The sequence below is a fragment of the Arachis stenosperma genome, chromosome 4 (genome assembly GCF_014773155.1).
Source record: "Arachis stenosperma cultivar V10309 chromosome 4, arast.V10309.gnm1.PFL2, whole genome shotgun sequence".
Lineage (NCBI taxonomy): Eukaryota > Viridiplantae > Streptophyta > Magnoliopsida > Fabales > Fabaceae > Arachis > Arachis stenosperma.
In genome coordinates, this window is record NC_080380.1 from 122,149,355 (window position 1) to 122,156,149 (window position 6,795).

Below are 6,795 nucleotides of genomic sequence, written 5' to 3' on the forward strand. Positions count from 1 at the left end.
GTTGAGTCAATATCTTATTCTGAGCCAATATGGCATTCAGAGTGTCAATCTCAAGAACTCCTTTCTTCTGACTAGTCCCATTGTTCACAGGATTCCTTTCAGAAGTGTACATGAATTGGTTATTTGCAACCATTTTAATCAATTCTTGAGCTTCTGCAGGCGTCTTCTTCAGATGAAGAGATCCTCCAGCAGAGCTATCCAAGGACATCTTAGATAGTTCAGAGAGACCATCATAGAAAATACCTATGATGCTCCATTCAGAAAGCATGTCTGAGGGACATCTTCTGATTAATTGTTTGTATCTTTCCCAAGCTTCATAGAGGGATTCTCCATCCTTCTGTCTGAAGGTTTGGACTTCCACTCTAAGCTTACTCCATCTTTGTGGTGGAAAGAACTTTGCCAAGAAGGCATTGACTAGCTTTTCCCAAGAGTCCAGGCTTTCTTTAGGTTGAGAATCCAACCATATTCTAGCTCTGTCTCTTACAGCAAAAGAGAATAGCATCAGTCTGTAGACCTCAGGGTTAACCCCATTAGTCTTGACTGTGTCACAGATTTGCAAGAATTCAGCTAAGAACTGATGAGGATCTTCCATTGGAAGTCCATGGAACTTGCAATTCTGTTGCATTAGAGAAACTAATTGAGGCTTAAGCTCAAAGTTGTTTGCTCCAATGGCAGGGATAGAGATGCTTCTCCCATAGAAATCAGGAGTAGGTGCAGTAAAGTCACCCAGCACCTTCCTTGCATTGTTGGCATTGTTGTTGTTTTCGGCTGCCATGTGTTCTTCTTCCTTGAAGAATTCGGTCAGGTCCTCAACAGAGAGTTGTGCTTTAGCTTCTCTTAGCTTTCTCTTCAAGGTCCTTTCAGGTTCAGGGTCAGCTTCAACAAGAATGCCTTTGTCTCTGCTCCTGCTCATATGAAAGAGAAGAGAAAAAGAAAATGTGGAATCCTCTATGTCACAGTATAGAGATTCCTTGAAGTGTCAGAGGAAAAGAGAAATAGAAAGAAGAAGGAGAAGAAGAATTCGAATTTTAATTAGATAAGGTTCGAATTGTGCATTTAGAAGGAGTGGTACTCCATAAATAGAAGGATGTGGGAAGGAGGGAAGAGAATTTTCGAAAATTCAATTAAAAGATTTTGAAAACATTTTGAAAATTTGATTGATAATTTTCGAAAATTCAAAGTGAAAAAGAAATCAAGTGATTTTTGAAAAAGATTTTGAAATTAGAAGTTTAAAAAGATTTGATTGAAAACTATTTTGAAAAAGATGTGATAAAAAAGATTTGATTGAAAAGTTATGGTTTTTAAAAAGATGTGATTGAGAAGATATGATTTGAAAACAATTTTAAAAAATATGATTTGAAAACAATTTGAAAAGATATGAATTTAAAAAAAAAAATTAATGACTTGCCTAACAAGAAAAGATTAGATTCAAACATAAAACCTTTCTTAATAGAAAAGGCAAAAAATGTTCAATCAAATCATTAATTGTTGGTAAGTATCTTTGAAAAAGGAAAGAAATTGATTTTGAAAACATTTGATTGAAAAGATATGATTTGAAAAAGATTTGGTTTTGAAAAACTTTGAAAACTTGAAAAAAAATTGATTTTGAAAACAAAATCTTCCTCCTAGCACCATCCTGGCGTTAAACGCCCAGAATGGTATACATTCTGGCGTTTAACGCCCAAAATGCTACCTCTTTGGGCGTTAAACGCCCAACCAGGTACCCTGGCTGGCGTTTAAACGCCAGTCTGCCTTCTTCACTGGGCATTTTTGAATGCTCAGCTTTTTCTGTATAATTCCTCTGCAGTATGTTCTGAATCTTCAATTCTTTGTATTATTGACTTGAAAAGACACAAATTAAAAATATTTTTGGATTTTTAATAATCAAAATGCAACAAGAATCAAATAACAATGCATGCAAGACACCAAACTTAGCAGTTTGTGTACTACTGACACTATATGAGACACATAAACACTCAAGCCAAAAGAATTTAAAGATCAAAACAAAGAACTATATGCATGGATTCGAAAAATATAACAAAAACATGCATTTGACACCAAACTTAAGATGAGACTCTAGACTCAAACAAGAAACATCAAACATTTTTGATTTTTATGGTTTTTGTGAAAATTTTTTTTTTTTGTGTTTTTCGAAAATTAAGTGGGAAAAAGGTATCAAAATTCTTAATGAGAATTCCAGGAATCAGTGCAATGCTAGTCTAAGACTCCGGTCCAGGCATTAGACATGGCTTCACAGCCAGCCAAGCTTTCAAGGAAAGCTTCGGTCCAAAACACTAGACATGACCAAAGGTCAGCCAAGCCTTAGCAGATCACTGCTCCAAAAGCAAGATTGATGAAAATCAACAAGCTCTTGTGGTGATAAGTTGAAACCTCGGTCCAATCAGATTAGACATGGCTTCTCAGCCAGCCAGATTTCAACAAATCATCATGAAACTCTAGAATTCATCTTCAAGAATTTTGAAATAAATACCTAATCTAAGCAACAAGATGAACCGTCAGTTGTCCAAACTAGAACAATCCCAGGCATTGTTACCAAAAGCTTGCTCAAAACTTGAACAATCCCCGGCAACGGCGCCAAAAACTTGGTGCGCGAAATTGTGAACAATACTTTTTCACAACTCTCATAATCCCCGGTAATGGCTCCAAAAATGTGGTAGCTCAATACCATGGCATTACACAACTTCGCACAACTAACCAGCAAGTGCACTGGGTCGTCCAAGTAATACCTTACGTGAGTAAGGGTCGATCCCACGGAGATTGTTAGCATTGAAGCAAGCTATGGTCATCTTGTAAATCTTAGTCAGGCAAACTCAAATGTATATGATGATGAACGAAAATAATATAAAGATAAAGATAGAGATACTTATGTATATCATTGGTGTAAGAGCTTCAGACAAGTGTATGAAGATGCCTTCCCTTCCGTCTCTCTGCTTTCCTACTGTCTTCATCCAATCCTTCTTACTCCTTTCCATGGCAAGCTCGTGTAGGGTTTCACCATTGTCAGTAGCTACCTCCCATCCTCTCAGTGAAAGCGATTGCATATGTCCTGTCACGGCATAGCGGAATTCAGCTGTCGGTTCTCGGTCAGGCCGGAATAATATCCATTGATACTTTTGCGTCTGTCACTAACGCCCTAGCCTGCTAGGAGTTTGAAGCACGTCACAGTCATTCAGTCATTGAATCCTACTCAGAATACCACAGACAAGGTTAGACCTTCCGGATTCTCTTGAATGCTGCCATCAGTTCTTGCCTATACCACGAAGATTCCGATTAAAGAATCCAAGAGATATTCACTAAGCCTCAGATGCTTGTAGAACAAGAATGGTTGTCAGTCACCTTGTTCATGGGTGAGAAGGATGATGGGCGTCAATCATCACCTTCATCAAGTTGAAGAACAAGTGATATCTTGGACAAAGAACAAGTGGAATTGAATGGAAGAACAATAGTAATTGCATTAATACTCGAGGTATAGCAGAGCTCCACACCTTAATCTATGGTGTGTAGAAACTCCACCGTTGAAAATACATAAGAACAAGGTCTAGGCATGGCCGAATGGCCAGCCTCCCAAAGGTCTAAGATAGCATCAAACGAAGATAGCTACCAAAAGTCTCTCTAAATACAATAGTAAAAAGGTCCTACTTATAGAAAACTAGTACATAGATGAGTAAATGACATAAAAATCCACTTCCGGGCCCACTTGGTGTGTGCTTGGGCTGAGCAATGAAGCTTTTTCGTGTAGAGACTCTCCTTGGAGTTAAACGCCAGCTTTAGTGCCAGTTTGGGCGTTTAACTCCCAATTAGGTGCCAGTTCCGGCGTTTAACGCTAGAATTTTTTGAGGTGACTTTGAACGCCGGTTTGGGCCATCAAATCTTGGGCAAAGTATGGACTATTATATATTGCTGGAAAGCCCAGGATGTCTACTTTCCAACGCCGTTGAGAGCGCTCCAATTGGGCTTCTGTAGCTCCAGAAAATCCACTTCGAGTGCAGGGAGGTCAGAATCCAACAGCATCTGCAGTCCTTTTGAGTCTCTGGATCAGATTTTTGCTCAGGTCCTTCAATTTCAGCCAGAAAATACCTGAAATCACAGAAAAACACACAAACTCATAGTAAAGTCCAGAAAAGTGAATTTTAACTAAAAACTAATAAAAATATACTAAAAACTAACTAGATCATACTAAAAATATACTAAAAACAATGCCAAAAAGCATACAAATTATCCGCTCATCAGTGGGATCAAAAGTGATTGTGTACACTGACCATACTGCTCTTAAATATCTACTCACAAAGCAGGATTCAAAACCCAGGCTCATAAGATGGGTGTTACTTCTGCAAGAGTTTGTTATAGAAATAAGAGACAGAAAAGGGAGAGAAAATCAAGTAGCTGACCTCCTATCCCGGAGAGAACCAGTAGCAGGAGCGTCCCTCCTCCTACTGAGATCTCTGAAACCTTTCCGGATGAGCAATTGTTTGCTATTCAGGAAGCTCCATGGTTTGCAGACATTGCAGACTAGATTAAAAGCTCAGTAATAGTCCAGCTAAAGACGATAAAGAAGCACTTATTGGGAGGAAACCCAATTTTATCTATCTATATTAAAATTCCATTATTATTTTGTGTTTTCTTTAGGTTGATGATCATGTGAAGTCACAAAAACAACTGCAAAAATTAAAGCAAAATCAAAAACAGCACACCCTGGAGGATAAGCTTACTGGCGTTTAAACGCCAGTAAGAAGCATTAGACTGGCGTTTAACGCCAGAAAGGAGCATCAAGCTGGCATTAAACACCAGAAACAGGCTGCAAGCTGGCGTTTAACGCCAGAAACAAGCAGCAGTCTCGCATTAAACGCCAGGATTGAACTAAGAGGGCGTTCTACACGCCTAAATGGTGCAGGGATGAGAAATCCTTGACACCTCAGGATCTGTGGACCCCACAGGATCCTCACCTACCTCACCATTCAAATTAAAATCATTCCCCTCTCAAACCCACCCATTCACACACCTCCATCTCCTCCACTTCTCCTTCTACTTCCTTCTTTCTTCTTTTGCTCGAGGACGAGCAAACCTTTTAAGTTTGGTGTGGAAAAAGTGTTGCTTTTTGTTTTTCCATAACCATTTATGGCACCTAAGGCCGGAGAAACCTCTAGAAAGAGGAAAGGGAAGGCAGTTGCTTCCACATCTGAGTCATGAGAGATGGATAGGTTCATCTCAAGGGTCTATAGTTCAGTGGTAGAGCATTTGATTGTAGATCAAAGAGCCTTGAGGGAAGAGCAACAAAGGCAAGGAAGAGACATAGAGGAGCACCATTAGATCTTCAAGAGGAAGAACAAGCCTCCATCACTAAGGTGGACTCATTCCTTAACTTCCTTGTTCTTATTTTTCTATTTTTTTTCGATTTTCATACTTTATGTTTGTCTATGTTTTGTGTCTTTACTACATGATCATTATTGTCTAGTGTCTATGTCTTAAAGCTATGAATAACTCCATGAATCCTTCACCTGTCTTAAATAAAAAATGTTTTAAAAACAAAAGAATAAGAAGTACATGAGTTTCAAATTCATCCTTGAAATTAGTTTAATTATATTGATGTGGTGACAATACTTTTTGTTTTCTGAATGAATGCTTGAACAATGCATACTTTTTATATTGAATTTTATGAATGTTAAAATTGTTGGCTCTTGAAAGAATGATGAACAAGAGAAATGTTATTGATAATCTGAAAAATCATAAAATTGATTCTTGAAGCAAGAAAAAGTAGTGAATAACAAAAGCTTGAAAAAAATTGGCGAAAAAAATATAAAAGAAAAAGAAAAAGCAAGCAGAAAAAAGCCAATAGCCCTTAAAACCAAAAGGCAAGGGTAAAAAGGATCCAAGGCTTTGAGCATCAATGGATAGGAGGGCCCAAGGAAATAAATCCAGGCCTAAGCGGCTAAATCAAGCTGTCCATAACCATGTACTTGTGGCATGCAGGTCCAAGTGAAAAGCTTGAGACTGAGTGGTTAAAGTCGTGATCCAAAGCAAAAGAGTGTGCTTAAGAACTCTGGACACCTCTAATTGGGGACTTTAGCAAAGCTAAGTCATAATCTGAAAAGGTTCACCCAGTTATGTGTCTGTGGCATTTATGTATCCAGTGGTAATATTGGAAAACAAAGTGCTTAGGGCCACGGCCAAGACTCATAAAGTAGCTGTGTTCAAGAATCAACATACTAAACTAGGAGAATCAATAACACTATCTGAATTCTGAGTTTCTATAGATGCCAATCATTCTAAACTTCAAAGGATAAAGTGAGATGCCAAAACTGTTCAGAAGCAAAAAGCTACTAGTCCCGCTCATCTAATTAGAACTAAGCTTCATTGATATTTTGAAATTTATAGTATTTTCTCTTCTTTTTATCCTATTTAATTTTTAGTTGCTTGGGGACAAGCAACAATTTAAGTTTGGTGTTGTGATGAGCGAATAATTTATACGCTTTTTGGCATTATTTTTAGGTAGTTTTTAGTAGGTTCTAGCTACTTTTTAGTATGTTTTTATTAGTTTTCATGCAAAATTCATTTTCTGGACTTTATTATGAGTTTGTGTATTTTTCTGTGATTTTAGGTATTTTCTAGCTGAAATTGAGGGATTTGAGCAAAAATCTTATTCAGGCTGAAAAAGGACTGCGGATGTTGTTGGATTCTGACCTCCCTGCACTCGAAATGAATTTTCTGGAGCTACAGAAGTCCAATTGGCACACTCTTAATTGCGTTGGAAAGTAGACATCCAGGGATTTCTAGCAA

At 37.9% G+C, this 6,795-nt stretch overlaps 1 non-coding gene across 1 annotated transcript; it reads left to right on the forward strand.

Annotated features, from left to right (window-relative positions):
• The first annotated feature begins 262 nt into the window (after positions 1-262).
• Positions 263-370, forward strand: LOC130978182 (small nucleolar RNA R71). The gene has a single exon (XR_009085839.1). It is a non-coding gene; the product is annotated as a small nucleolar RNA R71 (small nucleolar RNA).
• The last annotated feature ends 6,425 nt before the right edge of the window (positions 371-6,795 follow it).